Source organism: Pteropus alecto, unplaced genomic scaffold (assembly GCF_000325575.1).
Source record: "Pteropus alecto unplaced genomic scaffold, ASM32557v1 scaffold63, whole genome shotgun sequence".
NCBI classification, from domain to species: domain Eukaryota; kingdom Metazoa; phylum Chordata; class Mammalia; order Chiroptera; family Pteropodidae; genus Pteropus; species Pteropus alecto.
Window position 1 is genome coordinate 2,932,314 of NW_006434897.1, and position 23,200 is coordinate 2,955,513.

The window sequence follows — 23,200 nt, forward strand, 5'->3', positions numbered from 1 at the left end:
AATACCAGATACATGCTAGTGGGTTTTACTCCAATTATCAAATTTCTTTTGAGAGTTTTAGTAACCTCAAGGACTCTAGCATCATCTCATCCCTATCCTGATCCCTTCCAAATCTCTGCAAGCTCCTTCTAACATCAAAGTGCCTTCTCTTCTCATGTGGCAAGAACTTATCTTCTTATATATCATATCCTCCTTCCTTTCTATACAGTGTCTTACTGCAATACTGTTAATGCAGAAATCTAAGCCTTGCTCTTAATACATGAAGGGAATTTTTGGAACTTAAGAATTCTTTTTTATTTTCCCCAAAGTCTAATTTTCAATATTATGCCTGTTAAAGACTTGAAAAATGAATCTAAATAGAAACTTAGAGCTAGGCAATGACTTCTCTGTTTGAGACTGTACCCACATATATTCCCTACAGAAATGAATGTCATCAATTTAAAGGCTAGGGAGCAATAGGCCAATATGATTTACAGAGAGTAAAATGAACATTTGTTTCATAGTTTAAAAATATCCCCTCTCAATGTGTACTATTTTACTTATTACTTTATTCTTAAAAGAATCAAATAAAACATAGTTTGAATTCTAACATCATGGATACTTAGACCTCAGTTTTTTCATCTATATAATGTCAATAACAGTGTTATCAGAATTAAATGAATCAATTAGGATGATGTCTGAAACATTTTACAATATATGCTACTACGTTACTATCAAGCTAGTATTTAATACCTAGTACTTACTTGTTCAACAGTTGTAGTTAAAAATATAGGTAAATCCTAAGCACCATGTTTAGCTTCTAGAAAGCTCGCTACAGAAATTAATTACCTTTCTTTAGCTGTCCTTTCTATTTTCACAGCCAACTCCCTTTGCTCTGAGTAACATGGTTTTCTGCCTACTAAATAGGCCTGTTTTCATTAAGAATCTATTTATGTTATATATTCAGTTTTTCTCTGTCAACTCTTTCTTTTTAAATATAGATCCCCTCTAATCATTAATTTCTTCAAGCTTTCTTTCCAATGCCAACCTTTTCGGATACATATTGGATATGCGTATTCATTCTTGTGACTTCACAGCCTTTGAACTTAGTAATTTTGTAGAATTTCCTTACCTTATGAATTTTGAGTAGGAAAGAGAGCATCTCTCACTGGAGAAGCTGAAAATGCCAGGTATTCACTTCCCTAGCTTCCTTTACACTAGGGCGGGGACACATGACCCAGGCATCATTTACCTGATGTTCATATTCTAAAGACACGGTCATAGCTAGTCAATTTCAAGGCAGTTTCCACGGTTTCAGGGAGACTGAGGGCCTAGGGCAGTAGTGACAGTGGTGTTAAAGGTACCATCCTTTGTCCAGAGCTTGCTGGCTTGAAAGCTCAAACTTTACTATGTGGTACTGAGATGTCATGGCATTGTGTCCTTGTAGGATTTTGACCATGGTGTGCATGGCCCTGAACTTGATTACGCACCCCTTCTTTCAGTTCTGATAACTACTTAATATCCTTTTAATAAATTCCTTTTCTGCTTCAGTCAGCCAGAGTTGATTTCTACTGCTTGCAACCAAGAACCCAGATGGAAATAAAAGTAGCTTATTTTTGTGGCTTCATCTCCTTTCCTTCTGTTCTGCTTTTAACTCACTGCCAACCAGGTTTCATTTGCACTAAAACTGGTCTCTTCTAGGGCAAAGTGACCTAACTATTGCCAAATAAAAAAGCCTCATTCCTAATCCTGCTGACTCGCTATAACACAGGGCAACTTTGTTCTTTTATTTTTCTGTAAAACATTATCTTCCTCTCCGGATTATTTTTTTAACCCTGACTCCTCCCTTCCAGCATTATACTTTGCCTTCTTTCCATATTTGCATTTTAATTGTGTTCCCTGACTTGGCGATTTTCTCACCATATTTCTACATTTTTCCTAGGATAATTTTTCTACCTCCACAACTTCAGCATCTCTTTGAGATTTCCAACTTCAGATCACAAGCCATGGGTTTTTTTGTTGTCGTTTTGTTTATTTATACTGTTTTATTTTTAATTTTATTGGATGTTATACCCAATATTATGCCCAGATTTCAAAATGTTTGCTGAATAACTGTCTACCCCATATGTACCTCAGACTTAATATGTCCCAAATTTGACCTTCTCACCAAACCTGTTCCATGTGGAAATTCTCTATTTTAGTTCATGGCATGTTTTCAGTTACTGATAGCTGTCAAATGCTCCCTTTCCCTTTTCCTTTTGCCCTTATGTCTCATTAACAACAAAACTTGTTTCTATCCTTGAAATTTCTTAAAGCATCACTTCTTTTTTGCTAATCTCCTTGGCAGAACCTTGGTTGGGCTCTCATTATATATTAATTGCCTTCTGTTATCTTTGAATCCATTATCTTTGTCTCTCTTGAATCCATTCACACATTTTTGGCAGCATCATCTTCCTAAAATACATATAGCTGTGATGATATTTCTTTCCTAGTCAAAAAAAAAAAAAATCAAGATTTTACAAAACAATGTCTAATTCATTTTAAATTTCTAAACTTAAACTTTCTAATAGTGTCTACTATGGACAGTCTCCCTGGTATATTGATAAAATTTATACTCCTAAAAGTGGACTTTCTAGCCCACATCTTTTGATCAAGCTGTTTTTTTTCTTACTGAAATATCATTTCCTTCATATTAACCTTTCAGAGCCTTTTACATATCTAAAACCTTAGCTGAATTCTCACTTTTTCTAGGTGATTTTCCCAAATTATACATGTAGAATTCATATTTCCTTTTCTTATTTTTTCATGGAATTTATTTACATAGATATTTATATCTTTTTCTTAACTCTTGCATCTTATTCTTATCTTTCCTAGATATCACCTTTTACCTCAGCGTTATTTGATTATAAGTAAATTTCTGTCTAGAGAAACATATACTTCTTTTCCCAGTGTTTCTGCTCTTTGCAAAAAAAAATATAATTCATGGCAAACATCTCCTACAATGATGCAGTTCCATGATAACTGAGTTTTCCTTAAAATAATGAAAGTGGGACCCACATTCCCTTGTCCATAGAAAATTAAAATCAACTTTGTTTCTATTCTTAATATTATGAATATCATAAAGACTGATAAAGGAAAATCATCAAAAAGAAGTTCCTCTCTCCAATATGGAAAGAAACCGAGGCTAGTTCAGGCTCTGCACTCAGTTTTAACCTCAGATAAATCATTTAATCTCTCTAAGCCTAAATGTACTTACAATAATAATAGGGGCAAATGTAGCAGAATTACTGTAAATGTTTTTAAAAGATATTATAAGCAAAAGTACTATGAAAGCTGTAAAGTATTATATGAATATGAAATACTATTCTTGTGATTATTACCATTGTCATTGCCACTAATCAAAGCTTCTTCATATGCTCCTATCTACTTCCCTATTTTGAATTCAATGTCACTTCTAAGATATCCTGACCCTTATAAAAGCAATGTCCTATTGCTTTCATATTTTCATTTTTACTTTAGAATTATCTTCCCACTTGTTTTATCAGTTTTTTCAGAGGCTCCTGGCCTGATGCCCCTTATGGTTGCTATGTTTTTGGTGATAGGGGTTTTATAATTGTTTTAGTTTGAGGCAATTCTTGACTGACTTAATGAGAACCCAAACTATATGATTTCTAGTCTGATTTTAAATGAATGTTGATTCTAAATCAATATAGCCAATTTATATCAAAATGAACAATGTGAAATGTCCTAATAAGGTATTATAGATGATAGCTCCTTATGAGAATGAGGGATAAGTCAAGCCAAAATATAAATCCAGTACAAAGAAAAATTTAGTAAATGCCTATAAGAAGTAAAAATAAAATGCTATAAGGACTCAGAATAGAAGGAAAACAAATCGGAGGCACTAATAATAGTCATAAAAGTCTGCATAAAATCAGTTGGAATGGGTCTCAAAACTGAGAAAAATTTTATTGACTCTCATAAGAGTTCTTAGCACAGCAAACCATGTCACTTAAATGTGAAAAAGGAATAGTTTTCATCAACATCCCAAGTTTCCTTTATTTTATTATAACAAATGTATGTAGTTGGAAACACACACATATGCATACACAGATAGTAGTTGTCTGCAAGTGGACAGTGGTTTCAATGGAGTAGTTTATGCTGTATCTTATGAGGAAGTTTCATCATATTTATCAGAATAAGGTCAGACGTGCAACCTACACATTCTACAGATTATGGCTTACTCATATCCATCAAACTCACTGGAGTCTTTATCACAGGAAAATATCTAAGTGTTTTTGTTGCCTTAAAAAATTAGCTCACATGTCCTATCTACAAAAAAAATAACTGGATTATCTGAGGATTTACACTTGAGTATCATTAAATAGAGGAAGAAAGGAAGAAAGTGATACTGAAACTGCTATATTTATTTCTTCATTTTCCTAATCATAAAACTTGAAATATTTTAAAATAAATTGTTAGGTGTTGTAGTCAGTGTTTTTAAGCCTCATTGACAGGTCAGTAGTTATAGTGATTTTCAATAATAGGTATAGATTATCTATGCTAGGTGAGCTATTGACACTTGACCTTGATGCAAATGTTTTAGCAGTTAAGAACATTGCAATGCTAATTAGTGAAAATAGAGATCAGAATTTTTTTTTTTTTTTAACGTGTGTGGAGCAGCATGGGTGTACTCTGTCAAAGCCAGTATGACCAATATTAATTATTTTTAAATGTTTGAGAGCTCTGCTTGGTTGTAGCTCAAGCTCTACCTTGCATAGAAGTCAAATACATAAAGTACTGTTTGTTATTTTAGCAGGCACAGTGCTATTTTTGAGACTTGCTAGAAGCAGACAGGTAACTACCCTTTATTAACTTAATGGGAAATTTTGGGGGACAGTGTTACAAATGATATTACAGAATCTTCCTCATAGTCTATTTGAGAATATTAATATAATCCATTAGAAATAAATGGGAGAAATTGATTTCATGAGAAGCTATATTCAGAAATCATAAAATGCCTAAGATTCTTAACCTACTGTGACTTATCCATGTGCTCTGCTGCTCAAGATTTTTGTAATGCATCCATTTTAGTTATTCTCATGATTCCTCATTAGCATATAAACAATAATACTATTAATCTTCATACTCAATATAAGAAGTATTCAAAGATGTCTCTCTCTCCTACATCTCTCAGATCTATCTATGTGGAGTACTAGAGTATCTATGTGGAGTCACAGCCACCCAATCTTCAGATTCCACTGCTTTCCCTCTGCAGTTATTTTCCACTCTAGTGATTCACACCAATCCTCTTACAACTCTGCAGTGACGTATTTTTGCCCTTAAGACAGAACCCCAATTCTTTAAATGAATCTCTAAAGACTCAGCATTTCTCTTCTCCCTTGTTTCCAGCCTTACCTGGACAGTGCAGCTATAAGATGAATCTACTAATTTTCTAAATTCATCAAATTTGTTAATTTACTCAAAACTTACAGATATTCTTCTTAATTATAGTCAACGATGTATTCAACATTGAAGATAGGGAAAAACACATTCAACTGTAAAGAGCTAAGGGTCAGATTAGATTTATTTCTTAAAAAAATATATACTTTTTACATATATTCTTTGTTTTAAAAGTCAAATATAATTATACATATATTTTAGTAATGAATGATCATAAATCTTAGCATTTAAAGAATAATTTAGATTGGGTTCGGTCATATACCTGTTGTTTTAATTGGAGGAAATTAGAGAGAAGTCACCCTCTGTCATTGTAGAAACAGCATGGTCTTGGTTGCTGACCCCATAATAAGGAGAGTCTGAGTGGTTAAGAGTGGCAGATAAAGTGGGATACAGAGAAGGGAGACAGAGGCATAAGAGAAAAGTCAGGAGGGTCACAATAACTCACATGTCTACACTGTATTAATCTATATAGATATTCCTGTGAGCTCTATAAATTAGTATAAGAAAGAAGGTATTGGTAAATATGTAAATTTGATGAATTGATCATTTAAAGAATTGTTGCTTTCAGCGAATTGCCCATTTTAAGAAACAGCTTTCAGTGCTTTCAGCCATCTGTTTTAATACAATCTTCTCCTTGTTATTCTAATCATACTCACCTCCTTTGGGCTCTAATTAGCATCCCCTCTTATTTATTCTTATTCTGCAGAATAAACTCTGTTACTCTGTTACTGTTCAGATACAGATAGGCTTAGGAAATAGTTCTCCAGGAAATCTTCTTTAGTTACTATATTGATCAAGGATCTTAATTCAGAAAAGAAATCTAACAGTTTTACACACAAATGGATTTATTAGAGAAGTGCTAACTCTTGAAAATGTGAGATTGGCTGAAGTAGCCAGCACTAGGCTGACTTTTAAACGACTCCCAAAACCATACCAAAGAACCGTACTGCCAAAAGAGTTGTGTCCTCCGTTGAGAGGGTTAATTAAGAAGCTTCATTATCAGGAAGCTGCCACCAGATCAAGAAGCTTCATTATCAGGAAGCTGCCACCAAAGTTCCTGGTGCCAGAACCACTCAACACCTACCATAATCCATGTCAGCAAAACATCTGCCATCTGCTCTTGCTTTCTTCTCACATAATGCATTTCTGAATCCAAGCCTTATGTCAATACATTTTGTTGTGCAGGACCCATCTTAGCTTCTGGGGAGACTTGGAAGTAAAGTTTTAGGATTTCCATCCTGTTTTATAGGAAGGCAGTTTGAAAGGGAGTAGAGAGAGTAAATTGAAAGAATCCCCTATACTTGCCTATTGTGGTTCCTAGCAACATGTGGCTGTTGAGCCTTTGAAATAAAGCTAATATGCCTGAAGAACTGAATTTCTTATTTTATTTAATTTTAATTTATTTAAATTTAAGATTAGTAATTGAAGCAGTACTGAATATTTTTCTGTTAAATATGACTTTATTGTTTTGGGAAGACTGTTTCACTTTAGCGGTTGCTTTATATAAGATATTGCTGCTTAATCCTAGTGAGCATTTATATTTTACTTTTCAATGTGGCTACTATAAAATTTTAAATTATGTAGTGCCTTACATTATAATTTCATTGGACACTGCTACTCAAACCCCCTGGATTGGTCTAGGCCTCACTATGTGTTCACAGAGTACCCATATTACCCCAATTTTGACAGTCACAGGTTTTTAAATAATTGCTACTGTATGTGTCTTATTGCCCTAGCTTGTAAGATTAATGAATGGAAATATTATATCTTTTCTATTGCCTTTATTTTCCCTGGCACATGTCCTCAAAAAATAGACAATAAAATTATACCAAATGAATGAATGAATAACTCTAAGAATGGATAGTTAAAAAAAGAGTTAGAAACCCATGAAGCTTAAGGTAAACTCTGTCTTAAGATTCTTTTTAAATTAATACAAGCCATTATTTTTAAATAAATTGTGGAGATTAATCATTAATTTTCATAGTTGCTTAAATTCCAAATGACTGATAATTGAACGTATCATCCCTTAATACATTGTTTTAGTTTCTATTAGTTTGCTTTTCTAAGAAAGATGGAGAAAAGAAAAAAGAGCTTCCTGGAATTTTTCATTAGAGATGTCACACCAGGATTATGATTTTAAAAATAGATTTCCATATAGATGCAACAATGTGACATAACCCAATGCCACCTACAGTGTCTCAAGGAATTTAAAATCATATTTTGTTGTTTTAATTTGAGGGTAAATTTATAGCGTTAATTTTACTACAAATGAAAGATTAAAAGTTATTTCATAATGTTGTAAAACATAAAGAGAAAAGTGATTAACTCTTATAGGAAGTCCTTTTTTTAATGAGGAAGCTCTTTGGAAAATAATATTTCAAAATTATTATGCTTTAATAAAAATAGGAGAGGAGGCTATTGCTTAGTATCTTAAGAGAGTGGAAATGGAGTAGAATCTATATCATCATATATATTATATAAATATATTAATGTATGATCCACAGGGATGAAACATGAAGATGGGAGTAATGAAAATTATGGGACAAATATGGCAATAAAAGTATTAATTTTTTTTCAAATTTTGTTTATGTTAAGAAACATAAGTATAGGACATTTTACCAGAACATGATTAAGATCAAATTTAAAATTAAACTATTTAAAATGATGTATCAGCTAAGACTTTTAGTTTAAAATAACTTAATTTTTTAAATTAATTTATTTATTATTATGGTGACATTGGTTAATGAAATTCAGTAAGTTTCAAGTGTATAATTCAACAGTATGGTATGTATATGTATATGTGTGTGTTTGTGTGTGTTCACCACCCACAGATAGATTTCTTTCTGTCACTACATATTTGATCTGTTTTACTCCCTACTCCCTATCCTCTGGTAACCACTAGTCTATTGTCCATGTCCATGAGTCTCTGTTTGTTTGTTCTGTTTGTTGCTTTTAGGTTTATATCTCACATATAAGTAATTTCAAGTTGTTTTCAACTTTTTCTATCTGGCTTAGTTCGCTTAGCATGATTATCTCGAGGTCCATCCATGTTGTCACAAATGGCAGTATTTCACTTCTATTTATGGCTGAGTAATATACCATTGTATATATGTACTACAGCTTCTTTATCCAGTTATTTATTGTAGGACACTTTGGTAGCTTCCATGTCCTGGCCACTGTGAATAATGCTGCTATGAACATCAGTATGCAAATATCTTTTTAGATATGAGTTTTCAAGTCCTTTGGGGTAAATACCCAGGAGAGGGATTACTGGATCATATGATAGATCAATTATTAGTTTTTTGAGGAACCTCCGTTCTGTTTTCCATAGTGGCTGTACCAGTTTGTAGTCCCACCAGCAGTGTATGAGGGTTCCTTTTTCTCTGCATTCTCTCCAACACTTGTTATTACTTGTCCTGTTGATAATAGGTATTCTAAAGGTATTAGATGGTATCTTATTGTGGTTTTGATTTGCATTTCCCTAATAGCTAGCAATGTTGAGCATCCTTTCAAATGTTTGTTGGCCATTTATGTCTTCTTGGGAGAAGTGCCTGTTCAGTTCCTCTGCACATTTTTTAATTGGATTTTTTTTAATCGTTTTTGTTGAGTTGTGTGAATTCTTTGTATATTTTGGCTATTAGGCCTTATTGAAAGCATTGCCTGCAAATATCTTCTCCCATTTGGATGGATGTGTCTTTATCTTGTTGACATTTCTTCTGCTGTGTGGAAGCTTTTTAGTTTGATGTAGTCCCATTCATTTATTTTTGCTTTAACTTCCCTTGCCTTTTAGGTCAAATTCATAAAATCCTCTTTAAGTCCAAGGTCCTTGAGTTGAGTTCCTGTGCTTTCTTCTATGCAGTTTATTGTTTCAGATCTTATATTCAGGTCCTTAATTTGCTTTGAGTTAATTTTGGTATGTGTTGATAGGCAACAGTCTAGTTTCATTCCTTTGCAGGTGGCTTTCTAGTTTTCCCAGCATCATTTATTGACGAGGCTTTCCTTTCTCCACTGTATGGTTTTGGCTTTTTTGTCAAAAATTATTTGTCCACATAAACATGGGTTTACTTCTGGACTCTTGATTCTGTTCCACTGGACCGTGTGCCTGTTTTGCCGCCAATACTGTTTTGATTATTGTTGCTTTGTAGTATAATTTGAAGTCAGGCAGAGTGATGCCTCCAGCCTCATTCTTTTTCCTCAGGATAGCTTCGGCTATTCGGGGTCTTTTGTGCTTCCATATAAATCTGATGATTTTTTGTTCTATTTCTTTAAAAAATGCCAATGGGATTTTGATTGGGATTGCATTGAACTTTTTAAAGCTTTTGGTAATATGGTCATTTTAACTACGTTGATTCTTCCAATCCAAGAACATGGATTATCTTTCCATTTCTTTGTATCTTATTCAATTTCTTATAATAAGGTCTTATAGATTTCATTATATAGATCCTTCACGTTTCATGAGACTTATTCCTAAGTATTTTATACTTTTTGTTACAATTGCCGAAGGAATTGTTTTTTCCACTTCTTTTTCTGACACTTCATTATTAGTGTATAGGAATGCTGTGAATTTTTGAACATTGATTTTGTATCCAGAAACTGTACTGTATTTGCTTATTGTTTCTAGTAGTGTTCTTGTGGAGTCTTTAGGGTTTTCTATATAGAGAATCATGTCATCCACAAATAGTGATAGTTTGACTTCTTCATTTCCTATTTGGATGCCTTTTATATCTTTCTCTTGCCTGATTGCAGTCACTAGGACTGCCAATGTTACATTGAACAACAATGGTGATAGTGGACAGCCTTGCCTTGTTCTTGATCACAGAGGAAACAATTTAGTTTTTCACCATTAAGAATAATGTTGGTTGACGGTTTGTCATATATGGCCATTATTATGTTAAGGTACTTCTATACTGATTTTGTTAAGTGTTTTGATCATAAATAGATGCTGTATCTTGTTGAAGGCTTTTTCTGCATCTATCGATATGATCATATTACTTGGTGAAGCCCACTTGATCGTGGTGTATAATCTTTTTAATATGTTGCTATATTCAGTTCGCTAGTATCTTATTTAGGATTTTTGCATCTTTGTTCATGAGAGATAATGGTCTGTAGTTTTCTTTTTTGTATTATCTTTACCAGGTTTTGGTATCAGAGTAATATTGGCCTCATGAAATGAGTTGGGAAGTATTGCCTCCTCTTTCATTTTTTGGAAGAGTTTGAGGAAAATAGGTATTAAATTTTCTTTGAATGTTTGGTAGAATTCACTGGTGAAGCCGCCTGGTCCTGGACTTTTACTTTTTGGTAGGTTTTTGATTACTGTTTCAATTTCCATACTGCTGATCAGTCTATATTTAGATTTTCCAGTTCTTGATTCAGTCTAGGAAGGTTGTATTTTTCTAAGTACTGGTCCATTTCTTCTAGGTTATTAAATTTGGTGTTATATACTTTTTCATAGTATTCTTGTATGATCTTTTGTATATCTGCGAAGTCAGTTGTAATTTCCCCTCTTTCATCCCTGATTTTGTTTATTTGTGTCCTTTCTCTTTTTTCTTTAGTGAGTCTAGCCAGGGATTTGTCAATTTTATTAACCTTTTCAAAGAGCCAGCTCTTTGTGGCATTTATTTTTTCTATTATTTTTTTGTTTTCAATTTCATTTAATTCTGCTCTAATTTTGATTATTTCTTTCCTTTTGCTAATTTTAGGCTTCATTTGTTCTGGTATTTAAGCAAAAGGGTTTTTGTTTGTTAGTGTAATTAAAATGTATTTCTGAATCATGAGTTGTCTTATACTTATTAATTGATGAAACATTAAAAAACTACATTGTATTATCATTCTAAACTGATTCAATAATAGTAAATGAAGATTTTATATTCGGTGCTACTAAAGACAGAGTTATTTAGTTAATTGAGTCCAGGCCCAATATTCCTCCTCAATGATATGTTTTCAAATGTTTTGACAGTATGTATGATTGCTCTCCTTGCTGTTTTGTTTTATTTCTACTGTCATTTTTATGTCTCATGTCTTTTTTATTAACATTCAACTTGCAAAAGGAAATATATTTTCAAATCATTTTTGTATTTAACTAAGAAAGTTATATATCACTATTTAAATTAATTAAATTAGAAAGATCAGTTGGACATGTATTTTTTGTGTGGTTAATAAAACTTACTTCAGAAATGTCCATATGGAGTAAAAATGGACCAGTTAAGCAGCAAAAACATAGACATTGCAGGGAGGGTTAGTCATTTATAAATGATTTTAAAAAAGTAATCAAATAGTACAGTGCATTCTAATAAATGTACTGTGCAGGGGCAAGGATGGGGGAAAAATGTATGATTTGGGTATGTCTTCAAGCAGAGCATAACCAGAAGCATTTCCCTTTCTTTTTAAGTCATGTCCTTCTTTTAAGTTCTCCCAAATCTAGGTGTCAGAATAAGTGAGAACAGATTTATAGAAGAACCATACCTTTGGACCCTTCAGCATCATTATAAATTTGTAACTCAACAAACAGAAATGTTAAATACTACAGTTATATTTAAAAAACTGTTGCTGAAAACTTTGTACTTTAATGCCTAATAATCTACCCTTATAGAAAAGATTTTTTAAACTTTGCATTAGTATATAATCTATCATAAACAATTTTACCGAAATGAAAAAAGTAGAGTGGGTCATTTGTATCAGTTTGAACACAAGCAAGGAATAAGCATTTCACAAAATCAAATGACAATAATAAAAGAAGCCTAGGTAGGAAATATTAAAATATCTTTCATGACATATTTATATTATAGTTACGTATGTACATTAATTTTATTCATATAAATATATTTGATGTTTGATTTAATTAACAAATAATATATAGTATATTTCATAAAATTATATCAGTTATTAACCAACTACTTTGTGATTTTTATAAGATCCGGTTTAAAAATCTCAGGTTTTTAAAAAAGTACCTGGTCTCCTAAATGGAGCAGAAAAGTATTAACAATAACAATTTATAGGCAATATTTACTGAGTTTACTATGCACCTGACACTATGGTAAACACTCTAAATATACCAATCTTAGTGAATCTTTACAACAGCCTGATGACGTAGTCACTTTCCAGCATCCTCATGTATAATGGTGCTCCACAAATAACTATTCTATATGACTGTGCCACACATTTTAAGAATTACACTTATCTATTTTTTCCCAAGTGTGCTAATCAAATCAATTTTTGATATTACTAGAACTCTTTGGCTCAAGCCTGTATCTTGATCAAAGCAGAGTGAGAATGGGTCTTCCACTTTATATGTAGAAACAACCTTATAAGCTCAGCTTCTGTGAATAAATAAATGAATGATTTCTCTTATCATGCTGAAGTATAGAGGATCCAGGACTCAGTCACAAAACCTACAACTATTATTCATGTAGATGAGAGAGATAAGTTAAAATGAAATGCCTGTTGCACATGGAAGCACAAGCTGTCATTGTCAAAGTGAAGGTTTATACAGGTCATAAACTCACATCTAAATTCACGGATCGTACCAGGGAGAGAAATCTTGCAGTATCATACATACTTAGATTTTTCCTTTTACACTTCATAAAATATATCTGTTTTTCCTATTAGCCAAACTATTGTTGTAAACTGTGGGCTTGTGATAACATGGAATTATAAGTTTGATTACTTGTGAATTTCTAGTGTTTTTAGTGTATTGGTTGGTGGCGTATGTACATAGTGGGAAGAGTATTCTTAAATGTGGTCATAAGTACTATGAAGCAAAGATTTTAATATTTCTTTCCAAAGCAACCTCAATAGATGAAGTACTTTCCTTAAGATAATGAAAGTGCACTATGGTTATCATATTGTAACAACTCAAATGTAAAAATAAGAGATCAGGCATCATATGATTATTAACAACAGTATATTACAATTTGTCAAATAATGAGTTCACAATTTTTTTTTCCTTGTTATGAGAACTCAGGATTTGCTGTTTTAACAATATTCACACATACATACAGTGGTGTTGACTATAGTCATTGTGTTGCACATTACATCCCTGGTACTTATTTATCTTCACAATTCTTTATGAGGCATAACACCTACTGAAGTTGATGAAGTTGCTCAGTTTCTCTTCATAACAGGTTTCAGACAGACCATTTTACTTCTTTTGGTTCATCAGGGCACAGTTCAAATTATATACTAACCTTTTAGCAATTTTTTTCTCATAAATGCAAATCAATGGAAATGTACCTAATGTAGATCTTTATCTCTATTGTGCTCTACTTTTATCAGTTAGGATATTAGTTTGGTTATTGTTACAGATCCAAAATAGCCATCCAAAAAAACCAACCAACCAACAAACAAACAAAAAACAAACAAAAAATGGTCAGGAGAGTCCTACAAAGTAATCTTTTATCTAGTTGTTCTGTTTGGCTTAGGGATTGCCTTACTTGGTGTGGTTCAAGATGACTGTCTTACATGCACATAAAATGTGAGTTGACATAACTTACAAATTAGAATCACAGTTACACCTTCTGCAGTGGCAGCAAGGAAATGTCATCTTTACTCTGTGTGGTTATAAGCCTATACAAAAAACTATATACTCCTTGACTCTGAGAGAAAGGAGAGTATAGATGCTGGGAGACAACTAGTAGCCTTTATCACAGTGTTGAGAGTGTTTCTTTGTTGTTTACAGAGACAGGATAGCGTTTTTTTCTTTTTGTTAAAAAAAGATTTCAAAGGCATAATTTCTACAAAGGGCAATGGACTTTGAACTTTGATGTTGAATTTCAAAAAATATAATCACTGATCATGGATCCAGAAATTAAAAGAATTAGAAATTATGTTTAAAATATACTCCCTTGGTTCTCCCTTCTTCCCTATGTAAGCTGTAAGGTGCCTGAAAGCATTAGGGATCCACAAGACATGCATAGTAAACACTGAGAGTCAAAAGAAACTGGGAGTTGTCTTAGGACACTGAGTAATAGTAGGTAATATCTTTAATTATAACTCTATAATATACATAAGAATATGGGAAAACTAACAGGCCTTTCTGAATAATCTTGGATTAATTGAAGCTTAAAGATCCTTAGTTCATACATTGCATGAGGAATTATTTTCAGTAATCAGTGGTTCTCAAACTGGGGCAGTTTTGCTCCTCCAGAGACATTTGGTAATATGTGGAGTCATTTTTGGTTGCCACAATTCAGAGAGGGGTAGCATCTAATGGATAGAGAATCTAAGGGTGCTGCTTAACATCCTACAATGCCCACGACAGCCCACAAAACGAATTATCCAGCTCAAAATGTTAATAGTGTCAATGAGAAATCCTTGTGTAAATCATACAACAGTGTGAATTTGTTCTTAGTATGAAAACACCTACATTCTTTGTTCAGATATAATCCATCTGGTTACTATGCCCACAAAAAAGATTTCAATATATATCAGTTAGAAAATCATGTTTTAAAACTCATATCCTGTTGGATTTGATGAGTTAGTCAAAAAAGGCATGTGGTTATCTGAGAGTTGAGCTTTAAAATAGTTATTTAGGATTAACAATTTCAATATTAGTAAACACCAACCAAGTATATTAATTAGTTTTGAAATAAATTTGTTTCAGCTTTTGTTCCTAGCAATAACTAGCAAAGATGTATACCTTAAGCTGTATAAATGTTTATGCTTATCTTTCTATTTGCTACTTTGCTATATCTACAGACTACTAACCTTTATCTAATAAGATAATAATTTTATCAAATAAATTTTTTTTATACGTTTCTGAGACAAAGCCTCCTTTGAACAAAAAATAAAATGTTATTGTGATTGATGTTTATTTATTCAACAAATATACATTACCTATTACTGTTCTTCTGTTCCTGGTTGGAGTTATAGCATTAAATTGAATGTCTCTATGGCATTAAGATAGGCAATAAACACACATACACACACACATACAAAGACACACCCATATACATACATGTATATGTATACAAAACATATACATACATAAAAATATATCTGTATATGCATGTGCATGCATGCACATATATGTATACATATACATATGTGTGTACATATATGAATGCTCTGTTAAAACATGTATACAGATGTTCTGTATTTTAAAAAAATAGGATAAGTAGAAAACCAAGTGCTTACGTGGGAGAATAAAGAACTCTGTTACAAAGAGATGTCTGAGAAGAGACCTGATAAAAATATAAACCCTCTGAATCAAGTAGCAGATTCGATTAGATTTTGAAGGGCCAGTACTTAATTATTTATATAAGTCTATAACTTTATGACCATAGTTATTATTGTCTATTGAATCTAAGGTGCATTGGATCTGAGAGTTTAATAGTGATTAGTGGTATAAGATTATTGATTGAAAATAATTTTTTGAGTAATAGAATTTGATAACTCTAAACTAGGTAGAAATATTTATGAACATTTTATAGTAATCTAATATGTGATTTGTGTGTCTAAATGTCATATTATTGACTGGGACAATTTTTATAACTATGGCTAAATAACTAAAGATTTCAATAGGAAATAATATGTTTGTTGAGGCAAGTTTATTATTACCACAATTTGTAACATGAGACAATTTAGTCATTGTCATTTATAAAATAGTCTCTGTCCTCAAAGGGGTGACTTAAAAAAATAAGAACGGTAAAGAATTGTGCAGGGTACAGTGTAGACACAAACAATGGAGAATGTAATTTTACCAGGAGGATGTGATCAGAGACCTTTGAACTGATTCTGAACTCATCAGCAAGCTTACATAAATGGTGAATAAGATTGATTTTAACCATAGAAGACTATAAAGGCTTTAACTGCAGCCTGCTTTGCTATAAAAGTCTCGAGGGTCTGATTTAGATGTGCTATTTCAGGAAATTCCTCCCTGTTCCTCAGATAGATAGATAGATAGATAGATAGATAGATAGATAGATAGATAGATAGATAGATAGATAGATAATAGAAAGATTACAGTCCTTTTAACTATCTATAAGCAAAACAAAATAAAAAAAATTCAGTTGCTATGTAAAAAGTCCAGTCTGGTTAATTTCTTTTCAATCAGTCACTTAAAACTTCTTGCATCATATGAATCTTTTGCTTTCTATGAGGATTTTGTATAATTAACTGAAAAAGAATTACTGCTATTTTAATCATTAACACATTCTTATAAAATTAAGGCATTTTGGTTTCTATAGAATGTGCCTTCCTTGCAGTATATGAACATCATGAACAATATGCACTCTCCTAAAATTTCCATCAACATTATTTGCTGGAAATATTTTCTTTAATAAAAAATGAGGAGTGTTATTTTTTATGTAAATCATAAACAAAATATTGAAATTAGTTGTTAGTAATAATTTATTTTAAAATAACTTACTTTTGCAAATAAAATAAAACATTTTTATTATCTTTATTTTAAAAAAGCATTTAAAGATTCTTATATAAGGATGTAATGTTTCTTTATTCAGTATTGTTCCTTAATGCAGTATTCTTTTTTTACTATTTTTTATTTTTCAATTAGAGTTGACATTCAGTATCATTTTATGTTAAGTTCAGGTGTAAAAGTATAGTGGTTCAACATTTATATAATTTATGATCTCCCTGATTATTCTAGTACCCACCTGACACTATACATAGTTATTATAATACTATTGACTATTTCTTACACTGTACCTTACATCCCCATGACTCTTTTGTATCTACCAGTTTGTGCTTCTTAATTCCTTCATCTTTTTCACCCAGCCTACCACCATCCTTCCATCTGACAGTCATCACTTTGTTCTTTGTATCTATGAGTCTGTTTCTATTTTCTTTATTTTGTTCCTTAGATTCCACATATAAGCAAGATCACATAGGATTTGTCTCTCTGTCTGACTTATTTCACTTAGCATAATACTCTCTAGGTCTGTCCATGAGGTTGCAAAATGGTAAGATTTTATGTTTTTTATGGCCAAGTAATATTCCATTGTATATATGTACCACCTCTTTATCCAGTCATCTATTGATGGGAACTTATTGCTTTCTTATCTTGGCTATTGTTCATAGCACTGCAGTGAACATAGCCATGCAAATATTTTCAAATTAGTGTTTTGGATTTCTTCAGATAAATACACAGAAATGGAATTGTTGGGTCTTATAGTAGTTCTATTTTTAATTTTTTTGCAGAACCTCTATACTGTTTTCCATAGTGGCTACACCAATTTGTAATCCCACCAACAGTGCACCAGGGTTTCCTTTTCCCATAACCTGGCCAATTCTTGTTTTTTGACTTATTAATGATAGCCAGTCTGACAGATGTGAGATGATATCTCATTGTGGTTTTAATTTGCATTTCTCTGATGAATAGTGATGTTAAACATCTTTTCATATGTCTATTTGCCATTTGTATGTCCTCTTTGGAGAAATGCTTCTGCAGGTCCTCTACCCATTTTTTTAATTGGATCTTTTGTTTTTTGGTGTTGAGTTTTATGAGTTCTTTATAAATTTTGAGTATTAACTCAATATCAGATGTATCAGTGGTGAATATCTTCTACAATTCAGTGTGTTGTATGATTTTTTTTTTTTTGCTGACGATTCCTTTATTGAGCAAAAATTTTTTAGTTTGATGTAGTCTCATTTGTTTACTTTTTCTTTTGTTTCTCTTGCATGAGGAGATATATCAGAAAAAAATATCACTAAAAGCAATGTCAGAGAGTTATTGCCTATGTTTTCTTCTAGGAGTTTTATGGTTTAGGGTCTGACATTTAAGTCTTTAATCCATTTTGAGTTTATTCTTGTATAGGGAAGAAAAAAGTGGTTTGGTTTTGTTATTTTTACATGTTTCTGTCCAATTTTTCCAAAACCATTTATTGAATATGCTGTCTTTATTCCATTGTATATTTTGCCTCCTTTGTCATAGATTAAATGACCATATAGGTGTGGATTTATTTCTGGGCTCTCTATTCAGTTCCATTTATCAATATGTCAGGTTTTTTTTTTTTTTTGCCAGTACTATGCTGTTTTGATTACAATAGCTTTGTAGTATAGTTTGATATCAGTTAGCAAAATACCTCCAACTTTGTTTTTATTTCTCATTATCATTTTGGTTATTTGCAGGCTTTTCTTGTTCCACATAATTTTTAGGATTATTTGTTCTAGTTCAGTGAAAAATATCATTGGTAGTCTATGGCCATGCCACCCTGAACAAGCCCGATCCTGTCTGATCTAGGAAGCTAAGCAGAGTCGGGCCTGGTTAGTATTTGGATGGGAGACCACCTAGGAAGACCAGGTGCTGTAGGCATAAAATAAAAAAATAAGGGATTGTAAACTGACAAGATCTTTGCAATCTGTGAGGTCAACCAAGGATTGCCTCGCCTTAAAAAAAAAAAAAAAAAGAAAAAAGAAAAAGAAAAATGTCATTGGTATTTTGATAGGGATTGCATTGATTCTATAGACTGCTTTGGGTAGTATAGACGTTTTAACAATGTTAATTATTTCCATCCATAAGCACAGTGTATGCTTCCATTTATTTGTATCTCCAGCTTTTTTTCTTCAGTGTTTTAAAATATTTTGAGTACAAATCTTTTACCTCCTGGTTAAATTTAGTCCTAGGTAGTTTTTATTGATGTAATTATAAATGGAGTTGTTTTCTTAGTTTCTCTTTCTGATAGTTTATTTTTGATGTATAACAATGCAACCAATTTCTGAATATTAATTTTGTATCCTGCTACTTCACTGAATTAAAAAACTGTTCTAACAGTTTTTTCGTGGAATCTTTAAGGTTCTCTATATATAGTATATGTCACCTGTAAATAATGACAGTTTTACTTTCTTTTTCTTTCCCAATTTTGATGTCTTTTATTGCTTTATTTTTTTGCTATGGCTAGGACTTCTAATACTATGTTGAATAGAAATGATGAAAGTAGATATTCTTGTCTTATTCTTGATCTTAAGGAAAATCCTTTTAGATTGTCTCCCTTGAGTATGATGTTAGCTATGGGCTTGTCATATATGACCTTTTTTATGTTGAGGTAAGTTCCCTTTATTCTCACTTTGTTGAGAGTTTTTATTATAAATGGATGCTGGATTTTGTGAAATGCTTTTCTGCATATGATTTTATCTTTCCCTGTTATATGATACATCACATTAATTGATTTGTGGATATTGAACCAATCTTGCATCCCAGGGATAAATCCAACTTGATCATGGTGTATGATTTTTTTAATGTTCTTCTTGAATTCAGTTTGCTATTATTTTGTTGAGGATTTTTGTATCTATATTCATCAGGGATATCGGCTTATAATTTTCTTTTTTTATAATGTCTGTCTATTTGGAGAATTAGAGTAATGGTGGGCTTGTAAAATGAGCTTGGGAACCTTCCCTTCCCTTGAATTTTTTGGAATAGTTTTTGAGAAGAATAGGTGTTAATTCTTCTTTGACTGTTTTGGTAAAATTTACCTGTGAAACAATCTGGTCCAGAACTTTTATTTGTTAGAAGGTTTTTTTTATTACTGATTTAATTTTGTTAGTAGTAATCAGTCAGTTCAGATTTTCTGTTTCTCCTTGACTCAGTCTGGAAGAATGTATGTTTCTAAGAATTTATCCATTTCTTTCAGATTGCCAAATTATTGGCATACAATGCTCATAGTATTTTTTAAAAATATTTTGTATTTCTGTGGCATCAGTTGTCACTTCTCTTTCATATCTGATTTTATTTTTTGGGGTCTTCTCTCTTTTTTTCTTGATGAGTCTAGTTAAATGTTTATCAATTTTTTTAAAATCTTTTCAAAGAGTCAGCTCTTGGTTTCACTGATCTTTTGTATTGGTTTTTTTTTTTTTTTTTAGAATCTATTTCATTATTTCCAGTCTGATCTCTATTATTTTCTTCCTTCTACTCACTTTGGGCTTTGTTTGCTGTACTTTTTCTATTTTTGTAAGTATAATGTTAGGTCGTTTGTTTGAAATTTTTGTTTCTTGAGGTAGGCCTGTATTGCTATGAATTATTCGCTTAGGACTGCTTTTATTGTGTCCCATAGATTTGGAGTTGTTGTGCTTTCGTTTTTATTTGTCTCAAGGTATCTTTTAATTTCTTTTTTGATCTCATTGTTAACCAATTCATTGTTTAGTACCACATCATTTAGCCTCCATGTGTTGTGTATTTTTCGTTTTTTTCTTGTACTTGAGTTTTAGTTTATACCATTGTGGTCAGAGAAAATGCTTGAGATGATTTTAATCTTCTTAAATTTACTGAGACTTGTTTTGTGGCCTAACATGCGGTCTGTCTTGGAAAATGTTCCATGTGCACTGAGAAGAATATATATTCTGCTGCCTTGGGGTAAAATGCTCTGAAAATATCTATTAAATCCATCTGGTCTAGTGTGTCATTTAAGATAGCTGTGTCTCTGTTGATTTTCTGTCTGGAATATCTGTCCATTGGATTCAATGGGATGTTAAAGTCCCCTAGTATGACTATACTACTGTCAGTTTCTCTTTTTATGTGGATCAAGATTTGCTTTATATATTTAGTTGCCTAAAGGTTATATATGATGCATAGGCTTATATATGATAAACAATCCTCTTGTTGGTTGATCCTTTTATTATTATGTAATGTCTTTGTCTCTTATTATAGCCTTTGTTTTAAAGTCTATTTTACTGATGTAAGTATTGCTACATTTTTCATTTTCCAGCTTTTTTTTCATTTCCATTTACATAAAATATCCTTTTCCTTCCCTTTACTTTCAGTCTGTATGTATCTTTTGATCTGAAGTGGGTCTCTTAAAGACAGCATATGTATGAGTCTCATTGCCTTATCCATTTAGCTACCCTATGCCTTTTGATTAGAATATTTAATCTTATCTTCTTAAAGAAGTGCCTTTAACATTTCTTATAGTACTGACTTGGTAGTGATAAATTCCTTTAGCTTTTTCCTGTTTGGGAAGCTCTATTTCACTGTCAATTTTAATTGATAGCTTTGCTGGGTAGTGTAGTCTTGGTCGTAGGTCTTTATTTTCTATCACTTTGAATATTCTGTGCCAACCCCTTCTGTTCTGCACAGTTTCTATTGAGAAATCAGTCTACAATCTTATGGGAGTACCTTTGTAAATAACTAGCTACCTTTCTCTTGCTGCTTTTATTGTTCTCTATCTTTAAACTTTGCCATTTTAATTATGATGTGTCTTGGTGTGGGCTTGTTTGGGTTCATCTTATTTTAGACTCTCTGGGCTTCCTCACATGTATGTCTAGTTCCTTCGCCAGGATAGAGAAATTTTCCATCATTATTTCTGCTCTCTCTTTTCTCTCTCTTTTCTCCCTCTGATTCCCTCATGATGTGTATGTTCTTATACTTAATGTTGTCCCAGAGGTCCCTTAAACTTTCCTCATTTTTTAAAAAAATTCTTATTTCTTTTTGCTGTTCTGATTGGGTGTTTTCTGCTACCTTGTCTTCCAAATTGCTGATTCAATCCTCTGCTTCAACTAATCTGCCATTGATTCCTGCTTCTAGTGTATTCTCATTTCAGCTGTTGCATTCTTAATTTCTGACTTTCTTGTTTATGATTTCTATGTCCTTTTATATGCTTGCTATCTCCTTGTTGAAATTCTCACCAGGATCATCTATTCTTCCTCTAAGACCATTGAGCATCCTTATAACTAGGGTTTTCGACTCTCTATCCGGTAGGTTGCTTGTCTTTATTTCATTTGTTCTTTATCTGGAGTTTTCTCCTATTATTTCATTTGGGACATGTTTCTTTGTTTTCTCATTTTGGCTGCCTCTCTGTAGTCATTTCTATGTATTAGGTAGATTTGCCACATCTCTCAGTCTTGGCTGGGTTGCCTTATATAGTAGGTGCCCTGTGTGGCCTAGTGGTATAGTCTCCCTGATCACCTGTGTTAGGTATTTCAGGAGTATCTTTTGTGTGGGTTGTGTGTACTCTCCTGTTATAGTTGAACCTTGATTACTGTTGGCACATCAGTGGGTGGGATTGACTCCCGAGCTGATTGGCTGTGGAGATTGGCCACACCCACAGCATATGAACGGCTTTGTGAGGGCTGACCCCACAAAGTAGGAATTGCTCCAGTGGGCTCATGTGCCTGTTGAGACCACCCTTTGGGTATGCCGCTTGTGGGCAAGTCAGGTGGTCCTTTACAAGTGGTGTTTACAAGGTTAGTGAAGATTCAAATTTGATGCTGTTGCTGAGCCTGTGGCTACTCGCAAAAGTCTCAGATTACACCAAGGCTAGCCACTGTTTGCCGTAGGCTCACAGACCCCAAGATTTGTTCAAGAAATACTGCAGCGTGGCTGGGGGTGGTTTCCTACTACCAAAAGTGTCTCTAGAGGTATATGAATTGAGGCCTGTTGAATGCTGCTGAATGAGTTTCTTGCTGTACATGAGCCAAGGGCAGTTGTCCAGCCACAGATGTGTCACCTGCAGTGCATCATTTGGGTTGGGCAGGGTCTCAGGGAGTCACCAGGGTGGAGCGAGCAGAGTTCACTGGCAATTTCAGATTCATATTTTGCTCTGTAGGGGAAGGGCTCAACACAGGCAAGATGATGCCTGCCTGTAGGCTGCACAGGAGGAGGGCTCAATGCAGAAATAATGGTTGCTGTCTATCCAGCCCTCTCCCTGAAGCCGCACAACTTGGTCTTTTCCTGTTTGTCTCTGGTGCCTCCTGAGCTGCTGTCCCTTCACAAGAGTCCAGGATGAGTGCCTGTGATCAAGTGAGTCTATACGTGAGTCCTTTAAGAGGACATCTGGAGTGTCTAGGAGCTTTCTGTCTCAGCTAGATGGTTGCA

General features: G+C 32.9%; 1 protein-coding gene and 1 pseudogene across 1 annotated transcript in view; both read left to right on the forward strand.

Moving 5' to 3' along the window:
• CCSER1 (coiled-coil serine rich protein 1) overlaps positions 1 to 23,200 on the forward strand; it is a 1,126,758-nt gene that overhangs the window by 826,953 nt on the left and 276,605 nt on the right. The gene's annotated exons all lie outside the window — the stretch shown is intronic.
• Positions 18,591 to 18,709, forward strand: LOC112478952 (annotated as a pseudogene).